Source organism: Caretta caretta, chromosome 1 (genome assembly GCF_965140235.1).
Source record: "Caretta caretta isolate rCarCar2 chromosome 1, rCarCar1.hap1, whole genome shotgun sequence".
NCBI lineage: Eukaryota > Metazoa > Chordata > Testudines > Cheloniidae > Caretta > Caretta caretta.
The window spans coordinates 333589773-333603764 of NC_134206.1; the positions used below are offsets into that span (position 1 = coordinate 333589773).

Below are 13992 nucleotides of genomic sequence, written 5' to 3' on the forward strand. Positions count from 1 at the left end.
GTCAGATTAATTGCCTGTCTCCCCTTCCCAAGGCAGTCCATCTGCAAAAGTTGCCCCTCTGCACTGAGGTTATGATTTCCAAGCTCATTCCAAAGCCAAAAGGCCATTGTGATGTCCCTTCTATGCCTAGGTTTCTGCAAGCTGGTAAATGCACCCTCTAGGGTAGATTCACTAAAGGGATTTGAAGCAGTAGCTGTTCTTTAGTTTTAAATTTTTAAAAACATTTTTATTGATTTTATAAATAAAACCAGGGCAAAGGGAGAAGAACTGGCTCTTAGAGAAGCACCTAAGATAGAGCAGTAATGGGCAGGGTCAGCAGAGGCTTGGAGAGCTCTAGGCTGATGACTGTCAGACTGGGGCCCTGACACAAAGGGGCAGAGAAGGTGCTGGGGCTACAGGGAAGGGGCCAAGGGAAGTAGGCAGTGGAGGAGAATTGGAGGAGAGCAGTCAGTGGCTGCCACTAGAAGGTCCCTGGGTCGGGGCCCAAAGTAGCGGGTGGGCCTGGGCCTCCACTTCCCCCCACCCCCTGCAATTGCCAGTGATGAGTGGCTAAGCCAGACTGCAGTTTGCCCTTGGAGGAAGTGGCTAGACTGAGGATTGCAGTGACCCACTGAGGCGAATAATAGAAACAAAAGCTGCCAGTCTAATAGCCCCATCTCTGTCACTCATAAAATGTGTGGCTTTGGACAAGTCACTTAACCTCTCTGCATCTCAGTTTCACCCTTTACAATGTTATATAATAATATCACATGACAGGGCTGTTGTGAGGATTAATTAGCAGAGCTGAGTGAATTATTCACAATGAACAATTTATCCTCTGAATGTATCCTTTCCCCTTCTTTTAGAATAATTGCAAATAGATTGCAATTTCCTCAGACTTATTCATTCTTTGAACTAATTTAATGATATTATTTCTCAACATTTATTCTGTGTATTGATCATAAACTGAGCTGACTGTATTTGGAACTTGATCTTCATAAATTGAGCCGTGTCCTTTAGTTCCAATTAGTCAGGTAAGTCACAAAGTATTATTTCTGTTCCCTGATTGAAGGAGAAGCACTTCTGGCACCAATACTTAAGCCTCCAAATTTAAAATTTGGCTTCTGGAAATTCTCAAGAATGCAACTTTAAAATGCATTTTCCACGAACATTTGCAAAAGGCAAAACACAAAAGGCATATGAATATGGCTAAAAAAATCTAAATGATTATTTCTTGTCTTACACTATCCCATCCACCCAACTCTATCAGGTCCCAATCCTGCAAAAAGTCCTGCATGGATTGCTTTTCAGGATCAGGTCTTAGTCCCTGAGCCAGCAAGCCATTTATGCACATTTAAATTTAAACGCATGACTAATCTCATTGAGTTCCATAGGAACAGTCATGTGCTTAAAGTTACACATGCTTAAGTGTTTGGCAGGATCAGGGCCTTAATTAGTAAAAAGGTAGAACTGACTTCAAAGGGAGTGTGATTCTGTGTTATGTTTTTACATTTTTATAAAAAGTGCTATGAGTTATATATTAACGCTGTCCTGTGAAGTTTTGTAATCGTTAGCAGAAATAATTTTGTCACTTATCTATTTTTTGGAACTTGAATGAAACGATTTCTTACAATTTGAGGACCAAAAGGAACCCCACTAATTTTATCACTTTGATTGATTCAGAAAGCTGTGACAGATTCTCCCACATCCCTTCTACACCTCTACACTTTCACCATCACACTCCTAACGCAAAAATAAAAAAGTTTCAAAAATGCAAAAGTACCAATTTTTCATAAAATTGTCTCTCTTTTGATATCTTTATATGAACTACTTATTAAAGGAAGCCCTTGTGCAGAAAAAACAAAAACCATATGGAATTTTGGGAGAAAGGACAAGCGCACAACCTGGAGCTTTGCATGGCAAACTGAGGATGATCTTCTCGATCCTATTCCTCACAACAATGGTAAGGTAGGAAAAGAGCAGTCAACACTACCATTTGTTCCTTCCCTAGAGAATTCCACAGTAAAGAAATGAGTATAGAAGAGACTACCATTCTTAGAAACCAAGGAGAAATCCTGGCCACGTGGAAGTCAATGGCAAAACTCCCATTGACTTCCATGGCGGCAGGATTTCACCCCATGCTGGCGTTTGTGGAAATTTGATATTAATGAAGGTGGAATTTTCTTTTAATGGTAACAGTAGCTAGGTTTACTAGAGAAAAATTAGGTGGATAATTCGCAATGAACCCACAGAGCCAAATTCTGTTCTCAGTGATACCAGTGCAACTTGTTCGAGTCAATGGGTTTACCAGGATGTAAATGAGGGAAGAATTTGTCCCTGTTTTTAAAGACAAGCAGGTTTGTACCTAATACAGTAGAGGAACTGTTCTAAAACAACTCAGTCATAATAAAATGTGACCTGTGTAATGCTGCAGAGATCAGTGAGAAGCTGGGGTGATCTGTTGAGCAGGTACTGCTCATGCACAGTAAAGTTGCCCCAAAGGAGCCTTAATTCATGTCCTGTATTATTATTGAATTTGAAATTCTAGGCTATACCACAGCTTGGGTAACTTTCCTACCCTATATTTTGAACATTGGCTCTTCAACTCCTTCTATGTGCTTGGTAGCTTTATTATGATATACAGCACAGCAGAGGAAAAAATACCTGCTTTATAGCATTGGTGTGGAAGAACCATGTAGCGCCAATTTTAATCTACATTGCCTGAGGGATAACTAAAGAATATATTAGAGCTGAATCCAAAACAAAACACAGAGGGTCATATCTTGGCACATGCACATGAATGTTAACACTGACAATTAGCTTGTTCTGGAATCCAGATACACATTTCAGAGTTGTTCTTACCTCTATAATGGGCTGAAAATCTCTGAATCCAAAACCCCTTTATATTTAATGTGTTCAAAATCCAGATCTGGATCCAAATTTTGACCCTGAATCTCACCTCTAGATTAAACAGAACTCCTACTCAATCTCCTATTGAAAAGTATGCTAGAAGTAGAGAGATGGAGTCTTTATAAAGAGAGAGAAAGTAATACATAGTTACACAGAATGAACACTGTATCAACCCTCTATTAGGCCCAATTGTAAAATTAAGTGGGAGGTAACTATCAAATTTTAAACACCAGTCTCTTCCCACTGACTCACTTCTATAAACATCTTTATGTTAAGTAAATATGAAGCTTGAGTTGCACTTTCTTTATTTGTGTAGTTTGTTTCAGCAAGACACTCTAAGGGCTTGTCTACATGTGGTCACTCAGGAAAGTCAAGACAAATTAAGTGAAGGTGCAGAAATTCAAGTGCACTAAACACCTGTGTGGGTGCTCTCATTCAGAAGTAAAGTGTCCTTGGTGCATTGTTGCTTAGGAGGATTAAACTACAACAAACTTTACTTCTGAATGAGAGTACCCACACAGAGGTTTTAATTTATGCACATTAAGTTCACAGCTTTAGTTAATTCATTTAAACTCCCTTAATAGACAAGCCCTAAGGCACAGCTCAACATTCAAATCAGCAAAGGAATCTCTGCTTCTAAAAAATGTAGTTGGCAAAAATAGAGGCGGTCCATTTCTTTATCCTCCCAATCAGTGTTGACAACAGCACCCTCGTCCCTCTGACCCACGCCAGCAACCTTGTTATTTCTGACTCCTCTTTCTCCTTCTCCTATCACATCCAGGTGCTCACTGAGTCCTGTTACCTCTTCAATATCTCCAAACATCATCCTTCCTCTCTGTCCCTTCTACTCTGATGTAGGCTTTCAATACTTCTCACACTGACTGACATCTGGAGTCTCCTCCTCTCTGTGCTCCCAACAAATGTCTCCTCTCCCCTTCCCCTGTAGGCCAACTAACTGTATCCTCTTTCTTTGTCACTCTAACCATGTTATTGTGATCACCCCCCACTTCTGATTATTATAACAGGCATCCACTCTCCTTTCCCATTAATCCCAAATTCCTTGTCCTTATCTCCTCTTCACAATCCCTGTCCCTGCTTCCATCTCTGCTCTCATTTCCTCCTACACCCATTCTGCCTATTTTAATGCTCCTTTGTATCTTCTCTCCTAACTAGAAATTGGCCCAAGCCAAAACCACATCCACATATGTGAACAACTTCAAACCAACTCATGTGCTCAAAACCTCAATCCAGATCCAGCTTCTGCAGTTTGAATCCATCTCTAATCCTAATTGTTGCCATCATCTCCTTCTCACACTCTTGGCTTTATGTCTTCATTTTCATACTGTCTTCTGTGCTTGGAAGATACTTCAGTTTCTGGTACACCAAGTCCCCTGACTTCTGTCCATTCAAATCCTTCCATAAACATACATTTATTTTATGAAGCCATCCGTACATTGATTTCATCACTAAAAATGTTGCGTTCTTGCATGTGAACTGTCTCATATACCATATTTCTGAATTAAACTGCAAACTACTTGGATTTATTTGTGTTTTGCAAAGTGTCATATATACTAATGCATGCTATGTACCAAATCCTGGGCTGCTGCTGAGAGCTGTACTCTGCGAAGCTTGGGTGGAGTGCGAGGGAGGGAGCACAAGGGCGACTGTAAGCCAAGAATTCACCTGTGCTGAGGAATCACATGGTAGCTGGTAAACCAGGTTTAAGGCTGTTTGTTCAAAGCTTCTCTAACACACAGTAAGTTCTGGGCCAACAATTAATAGTAATGATAGCAGCAGAAGGCAATTTCAGATTAATTTAGAGAAGATAATAATTGATTATCAATTTAGGGTTTTTTTTATTATGAGGTTTCATCGTCTACCTTTAATACTTATATGGCCCCTGTAGTAGGAAGAGAGCCAGAGGCATAAGCCCTTGTATCAGAGGCCTGGTATGAAGCAGAACCAGCTCACAGAATCTGGCAAGAATAGGGCTAATATTGCAAAAATACACATTCCTCAGAAGTGCTAAGCACAGAGTACTTAAGCAAACACATCCCAATATCAAGTGGTACCAGAACATCCCGATATCAAGGATGGTGCAAAAACATTCCCCAAGGATAACAGGAACACACTGACCCCTCCTAAAAGATAAAGTCAGGATGACAGTACGTAATAAAGATGTTTTGATCAAACCAACGTGTACAAGATAATAACTAGCCAAGTCAGGGGGCACTAAATAACTATGTTGGAGGCAGTACTAACTTGTTTGTATCAGGGTATAAAAAGGGATCTCAAAGGGAGTATTTTTGTCCAGCCGAGGGAGGAATGGAAGGTCCCGCCTTTCACTGAGCTGCGTCTGTTGTCACAGGTATGCTATGTGAATAACGTAGCTGAAGTCAAAGTACTTAGATCTACTCACCGCATTGTCTTCACTGCAGTGAGTCGACTGCTGACGCTCCCCCGTCGACTCTGCCTGCACCTCTCGCTCCGGTGGAGTACAGCAGTTGACGGGAGAGTGCTTGGGGGTCAATTTATCATGTCTAGACTCGATGCAATAAATCGACCCCTGCTGGATTGATAGCTGCCCGCGAACCCGGCAAGTAGTATAGACATACCCTCAGTATCCTCATAGAGTGCCAGGTGCTATTACCGTGCTTTGTCAACAATAAACCTGGTCTGGTGCCTTCGTACCTTAATAGATTTTGTGGTCATTGAGTGGTTCGCTCAAGGTCTGCTGTGCCGGCTGTCTGCACAGAGCTGGGACAGCACACAGGGAGAACACACACACGCAGCCAAACATCTAACCACAGCCCCCATTATGCTAGTATCTGAGCACCTTGCAATTTTTAATTTATTTATCCTCACAACATCCTTGTGAGGTAGGGAAGTGCTGTTATCCCCATTTTAGTGATGGGGAACTGAGGTACTGAGAGACTAAGTGACTTGCCCAAGGTCACACAGAAAGTCTGTGGTTGAGCAAGGAATTGAACCCAGGACTTCCAAATCCTCGGCTAGTGTCCTAACCACTAGAAGAGTGGTTTGCAAACTATTTAGGCTGTGTATCCCTTTCCAAATAACATAGCTTACCACATATCCCTATCTGAGATAGGCAGAGGCAATGTGTGGGGGTGGGGGGGCGCATGCGTGGTCACGTGCCCCTTTAGTCTTCTGCCTTCTATTTAGAAACAACTCAAACTGTCTATTCAGAAACAACTCACCCCGCCCCCCGCCCCCTCCCGGACGGTGATTTAAGAACCAAAAAGCCTGACCTGTCCGGGAAACTACGGATGTATGTTAACTCTACCTAAAGTTCTTTTTTAAAAAGATGGGCCTGAACTAAAAATGAGCTCTGTTTCACATGTGTGGGTCCCTGCCACTCCCTGGGGGTGTGCTAGGGTGACCAGATGTCCCGATTTTATAGGGACAGTCCTGATTTTGGGGTCTTTTTCTTATATAGGCTCCTATTCCCACCCACCCCCGTCCTAATTTTTCACACTTGCTGTCTGGTCACTCTAGGGTGTGCACATGTGTGTGTCCCAGCTGCTCCCTGCCCCCCTCATTGAAGCAGGTGTGCAGGGTTACTGCCCTGGGAACTGCAGGGCACCAGTGGATGTGGGGCTAGCGGCAGGCAGGGGCGTGGGGCAGGGTTAGCTGGAGGCAGGGGATGCAGGGCTGGCTGCGGGGCAGGGGCTGACTGGAGGTAGGGGCTGGCTGCAGGCAGGGCAGGGGGGTGCAGGGCTGGCTGGAGACAGGGGCTGGCTGCGGGCAGGGCAGGGGGTGCATGCGGCAGGGGCTGGCTGCAGGCAGTGTGTGCGGGGGTGGCTGGAGACGGGCTGGCTGCAGGCAGGGCAGGGGGTGCAAGGCTGGCTGGAGATAGGGGCTGGCTGCGGGCAGGGCAGGGGGTGGCTAGAGACAGGGGCTGGTGTGGGCAGGGCAGGGGGTGCATGCGGCAGAGGCTGGCTGCAGGCAGGGTGTGCGGGGGTGGCTGGAGACGGGCTGGCTGCAGGCAGGGCAGGGGGTGCAGGGCTGGCTGGAGACAGGGGCTGACTGCGGGCAGGGCAGGGGGTGGCTAGAGACAGGGGCTGGTGCGGGCAGGGCAGGGGGTGCATGTGGCAGGGGCTGGCTGCAGGCAGGGTGTGCAGGGGTGGCTGGAGACGGGCTGGCTGCGGGCAGGGCAGGGGGTGCATGCGGCAGGGGCTGGCTGCAGGCAGTGTGTGCGGGGGTGGCTGGAGACGGGCTGGCTGCAGGCAGGGCAGGGGGTGCAAGGCTGGCTGGAGATAGGGGCTGGCTGCGCGCAGGGCAGGGGGTGGCTAGAGACAGGGGCTGGTGTGGGCAGGGCAGGGGGTGCATGCGGCAGAGGCTGGCTGCAGGCAGGGTGTGCGGGGGTGGCTGGAGACGGGCTGGCTGCAGGCAGGGCAGGGGGTGAAGGGCTGGCTGGAGACAGGGGCTGACTGCGGGCAGGGCAGGGGGTGGCTAGAGACAGGGGCTGGTGTGGGCAGGGCAGGGGGTGCATGCGGCAGAGGCTGGCTGCAGGCAGGGTGTGCGGGGGTGGCTGGAGACGGGCTGGCTGCAGGCAGGGCAGGGGGTGCAGGGCTGGCTGGAGACAGGGGCTGACTGCGGGCAGGGCAGGGGGTGGCTAGAGACAGGGGCTGGTGCGGGCAGGGCAGGGGGTGCATGTGGCAGGGGCTGGCTGCAGGCAGGGTGTGCAGGGGTGGCTGGAGACGGGCTGGCTGCGGGCAGCGTTTGCGGGGGTGGCTGGAGACGGGCTGGCTGCAGACAGGGCAGGGTGTGTGTGCGGCAGGGGCTGGTTGCGGGCAGGGGGTGCAGGGGTGGCTGGAGACAGGGGCTGGCTGCGGGCAGGGGGTGCTGGAGGTGTGGCAGGGGCTGGCTGCAGACAGGGCAGGGGGTGTGTGCGGCAGGGGCTGGTTGCGGGCAGGGGGTGCAGGGGTGGCTGGAGACAGGGGCTGGCTGCGGGCAGGGGGTGCAGGGGTGGCTGGAGACAGGGGCTGGCTGCGGGCAGGGCAGGGGGTGCATGCGGCAGGGGCTGGCTGCAGGCAGTGTGTGCGGGGGTGGCTGGAGACGGGCTGGCTGCAGGCAGGGCAGGGGGTGCAAGGCTGGCTGGAGATAGGGGCTGGCTGCGGGCAGGGCAGGGGGTGGCTAGAGACAGGGGCTGGTGTGGGCAGGGCAGGGGGTGCATGCGGCAGAGGCTGGCTGCAGGCAGGGTGTGCGGGGGTGGCTGGAGACGGGCTGGCTGCAGGCAGGGCAGGGGGTGCAGGGCTGGCTGGAGACAGGGGCTGACTGCGGGCAGGGCAGGGGGTGGCTAGAGACAGGGGCTGGTGCGGGCAGGGGGTGGCTAGAGACAGGGGCTGGTGCGGGCAGGGCAGGGGGTGCATGTGGCAGGGGCTGGCTGCAGGCAGGGTGTGCAGGGGTGGCTGGAGACGGGCTGGCTGCGGGCAGGGCAGGGGGTGCATGCGGCAGGGGCTGGCTGCAGGCAGTGTGTGCGGGGGTGGCTGGAGACGGGCTGGCTGCAGGCAGGGCAGGGGGTGCAAGGCTGGCTGGAGATAGGGGCTGGCTGCGCGCAGGGCAGGGGGTGGCTAGAGACAGGGGCTGGTGTGGGCAGGGCAGGGGGTGCATGCGGCAGAGGCTGGCTGCAGGCAGGGTGTGCGGGGGTGGCTGGAGACGGGCTGGCTGCAGGCAGGGCAGGGGGTGCAGGGCTGGCTGGAGACAGGGGCTGACTGCGGGCAGGGCAGGGGGTGGCTAGAGACAGGGGCTGGTGCGGGCAGGGCAGGGGGTGCATGTGGCAGGGGCTGGCTGCAGGCAGGGTGTGCAGGGGTGGCTGGAGACGGGCTGGCTGCGGGCAGCGTTTGCGGGGGTGGCTGGAGACGGGCTGGCTGCAGACAGGGCAGGGGGTGTGTGCGGCAGGGGCTGGTTGTGGGCAGGGGGTGCAGGGGTGGCTGGAGACAGGGGCTGGCTGCGGGCAGGGGGTGCTGGAGGTGCGGCAGGGGCTGGCTGCAGACAGGGCAGGGGTGTGTGCGGCAGGGGCTGGTTGCGGGCAGGGGGTGCAGGGGTGGCTGGAGACAGGGGCTGGCTGCGGGCAGGGGGTGCAGGGGTGGCTGGAGACAGGGGCTGGCTGCGGGCAGGGGGTGCTGGAGGTGCGGTAGGGGCTGGCTGCAGGCAGGGCAGGGGTGCGGCAAGGGCTGGCTGCAGGGAGCGGGTGCGGGGGTGGCTGGAGACAGGGGCTGGCTGTGGGCAGGGTGGTGGGTGCTCACAGGGAGAGCAGCAGGACGCAGCCCAGGCCCAGCAGAGCAGCCGGGGACCCACCAGGCAGCAGCGGGAGCCCCAGGGCCAGGGGAGCAGCAGCAGCAACAGGGCTCGTGCCCAGGGCCAGGCGGCAGCCCACATGGCTCCCGCAGCACAGCGCCCCCGGTGGCCGGAGGAGGAATTACATCCTTTCCCGGCCGGAGCCCATCAAACCCTCAGCGCCCCCTGCAGGGAAGCGGGTTAACAACCGGTTCTAAAACTGCTTCGAAATTTAACAACCGATTCACGCGAACTGGTGTGAACCGGCTCCAGCTCACCACTGGGCACACCCCAAGGTTTGAAACCCCCTGATTCTGAGGCACACCAGCGCTGCTGCAGTTTTAATTGAAAGGAGATTCAACTTGATTAGATTGCCAAGTCTTACTAAATACATGTGTTGTCGGCCATGATAGGATTTTTCTCATATCCCCTCTGATGAGAGCTCACATACCCCTAGGGGTACGCGCATCCCAGTTTGAAAACCACTGCACTAAAACATCCATCATCATTTAATGGAAAAAACCTCATTTACCTGAGTTTTATTCAGGTTTTGAAGATTTTTAAAAAGTGGAGGGTTTTTTCTGCTGTAAAATTAGAACACTACTTGATAGTATCATCATCATCACTATTGTCTGATTACTAATGTGAAACAGAATCAGGCAAATTATTGAAAGAACTTTTGTATGGTGGATATATCCTTTACATATTCACCCTTACACAGAACACTATCATTTACTATAAAGAAAATTTAGTTTCGAGTGTGGAATTTCCCCTGATGTCAAATGAAGATCAAAAAGAAGACTGTGTACCCAATGAAGAGAGCCCAACTTCATCACAATATCAAGAGCAAAGTGCTCAGGATCATCAATGTAGGCCACTTATTTTTAGAAGGGCTGTACTGGGATTGCATTTCTTCAAGACTCTAACATAATCTTGACTGCTGGGGGAGTAGGAGCCATTACTACAGTTTGGAAAAGATCCCCTAGCATATGTCTTTTGAAAAATTGGATCAGACTGTGAATGTTAAGAGTCACATTGGTTGTTAAGCTTATGTAACCACCAACGCCAGATGTGAATCTTCAGAGCACTGACACATCAACTTGGGAAATGCCAAAGGATAAACATTTATAAAAGTTGCATTTGTAAAAACTGTCAGAAATTATAACTTAAACAAATTTTTTAGTAATAAAATCTCCACTACCGGAAAAAAGTATATGGATATGTTACAACAGAGACTGATCATGTGTATTTTATTGAATATTGAAAGTAGTTGTGGACAGAGCTGGATTAGGGGTTTGTGGGGCCCTGAGCCAGAGCACATGGGGGCCCCTCCTCACCCCTTCTGCCTGCCATCCCCTTCAAGCCCCCCCAGCACTCCTGCCAGAGAGCAGGGTTGGGGAGCAAGAGCTTGCCCTGCTCCATCCGCCCAGTGCTCCTGCCACGGTGTGGGGTCGGGGCGCAGGGGCTTGCCCTTCCCCACCCACCTGGTGCTCCCCCAATCTCTGGCAGGAGCACCGGGCGGGCGGAACAGATTGGGGGCGCCCATTTTTCCAGGGGCACCCATGGCTAATCAGCAATGGTTGTGGGAAGAATTACCCAATAAAAAATAAAGACTAAAGAAACGAATAGTAAATTGCTCTTCACAATCTTTAAACTAGGTGTATAGACTCAACTGTTTTATATTTGAGACAAAAACTAGGTCCAAACTAGATGATGTCTTTGGCTTAATAACTTCCCAGTTGTTCTTAGAGGCCAAAGTCGGACGCTCGAGTAGCAAAAAGTCCAGATACCAATATATAGAATAAGCTGCTTGTAGTTCACAGGGGAAGTTCACAGGAAATCTTTTGGCACAAGGTCACACATGAACTGATGTATAGATTTTTGAAGCCACTATTTTTGATCACATAAGGCAGCAGGGTCACTTCTAAGTAAGTTGCCACTGCTCTGTACACTCCCTTTATAGACATCATACAGCATGGCAAATTGTCCTCTCCTTTACACCACTTTTACAGTGATGTAACTCCTCTGACTTTAATGGAATTATTCTAGACTGGTGCTGATATATGTGAAAGCAGAATTAGGCTCAAAGTGAGGTTCTACATCAAGGAGTAAATCAGGAGTAACATCACGGAAGTCAACAGAATTACACCAGCATAAATACAGGGTAATGAGAAGTGAGTCATGCGTAAAAAGGTTACAGTAACATAAAACCAGTACAAGTGACTATGGACTGTTCAGAAGTATTGATGGGCAAAATTTGAAAACATTGAGAAGTTTAAATTGGATAAGAACCCAAAAGGTAAGGAGATAAATTCTGCTTTTACACTGTGTGCAGCCTCTTGGACACTATACAAGGGTGCAAAGCAGAATGTGGCCCCAGATGTTTTATCCATACTTTGACCAGTGAGGGGCTAGAAAACTGGAAGAATATATTTTTCATACAATTTCCAGTTATCTCTCATTTTGGGCTAGTTGAAAATACCACAAGAGCGCCCCCCCCCCCTTCTGTTTCTGGTCTCAGTCAAAACCAAAATTGCAGAGGACTACAACAATTAAAATAAACAATCATAAAGGTTCACTCAACTATTTTTCTTTTCTTTTCTTTTCTTTTTTTAAATCCACAAATAAATAAATTCAGCTTCCGCATGGATATGGGTTTTTAACAGCATCAGTTAACCTTTAAAACTAACTGTGCCAAATTCTGATATCATTTATAACCATGAAACCTTACCAAAGCCACAATCTCTCTGAAGAATAGTACTGCACATAAAGAGCTCTCAAGACATAAGTCCATATATCCTTACACAGAAAAAAACTATGTTAAAAACGATGGTAAGATAGCAAAGTCCAGCTAAATGCCAGGAAATGCCAAAATTGAAGTTCCCTGTATGACTTTAATTTCGTCGCTTGTGCATGTGCATTATGGCACAGCCCTTAACTATGTGATTCCGTTCCATTTTTTCCAAAGGACTCGTGTCTCATTCAGTGCACAGGATGGACCTGCTGTGGGGATGCCTCAGGGTTGTGTAGTGAAAGAGTGCTGTCTGCAGGATCCCTGCTTCATTTGCTGCTGAAGTTGAAAGGTGTGTAATGAAGGAGGCAGGGTTGCAAGAAGAGAAAGGATTGTCTCATGGTTTAAGCAGTTGAATGCTGCCCTGGACAGGGGGATTCCATCTCTGCATCTGCCACAGATTTCCTATGTGATGCTAGGCAAGTCACTTATATACACTTTTCACAAGTGGCCACTAATTATGTGTTCCTTATTCGCTGGGTGCCCAACTTGAGACACCTGATTTGCAGAAGTGCTGAGCACTCACGACTGCAACACAAGTCAGTGGGAGCTGTATTTTGAAAATATAAAGTGCTATATAATACTAAGGACACTAAAAATCAGCTCAAACTGGCACTCAGAATTAGTAGACACTTCATTTAAATCTCTCTGTGCCTCAGATCCCCATCAGTAAAATGGAGAATAATAGCACCCCTTATTTCACAAGTACATTGTGAACATAAATTTATTCATGTTTATGAAGCACTCAGATACTATAGTGATGAATACTATAGAAATCCCATAAGGAAATGAATAATTCTGTCTTCAGTGGAGGGTTTGAATAGTGTCCAGTAAGCAAGCCAGGAGATTACATATTGAACAAGGATACAAATATTGAATAGCTGCACATTCAGTGAGCACTATCCATCCTGAACAATGAATGTGGCAGGAGACCTGTTTAGAAATGTGTATGATTATGTAATTGAAGTCTGTATCATAATACATACACCCAAAGGGGTGGAATTAAGATTGCATAGACAACCTTAATTTTGGCATTTCCTAATTACTCTGTGCTCGATTTTGAAACCTTAGTGTTCTTTTAATTTTGGTTTTCTTGTGAGCACAACCCAACAGACTGCCCTTGGTGTGACAACCTGTCAGCAGAGACAGAATTATGGGGACAACCCTTACCCACCAAACTTGATTCTTGTGGGTGGAGAATGGATGGACCTTATAACAAGATCCAAGATAAACACCCTTAGGGCAAGGAGGGGCAGAGGCCTAGTAGTACCTCTAGAAAAGGAGGGAAAGTGAGGAAGAAGACGTATCTTTCCACTGGAAAAAGGGAGGAGACATGTGACAGAGTCATAAGGTCTAGCACTTGAGCCAGCACTCTAGGCACCATTATTATTATTAATTAGATTCACCTGGAGAATGCCTAATTGGACAAGGTGTACCTGATTACCAGGCCAGATTGGGGCTAGTGAGTGAATGAGCCAACTAGCCCATTAGCAGGGAAGCTATATAAACGGACATACGAATGCATGCTCAAGGGGAAAAAAGGAGAGGAACAGAAAGCTAGGCGAGCTTGACCAAGGGGTCCCTCTGATTAGAGTCACCTTATTCCCCCTCCTCTATTTGGGAGAAGGGGTTAGAAAGTTTAAGATACAGTGTCAAGAGGTATGGAGACACTGCTATGGATTGGTGGAAGGATTAAAACACTGTAAATAAACTGCACAGTGGTGTTTACAAGGAAGACATCTTAGTGCAGTCTGTGTTTGTGGAAGAGACGGGAGTGTGGCATGCTGACGTGTATAATACAATAACTATAAAAAGTGCTAAATAATGCATTGCTGATTATGTCTTATGAAAAGAGATTAAAGAGATTGTAAGGGCTGTTCTTTGCTTACTCTGTTTTAAAATTGAGCAAAGCACAATGAATGAACAATAACAGCTATATTCCCCACCCACTTAGAACAGACTGTTTGAGTCCAGATTTGGGAAAGGAAAAGGAAGCAATAAATTTTTGCTTT

The 13992-nt window shown here is 48.3% G+C and overlaps 1 protein-coding gene across 2 annotated transcripts in view; it reads right to left on the reverse strand.

Moving 5' to 3' along the window:
* The window catches only part of HGF (hepatocyte growth factor), a 79044-nt gene that overhangs the window by 23617 nt on the left and 41435 nt on the right, over positions 1–13992 (reverse strand). The window lies entirely within an intron of this gene.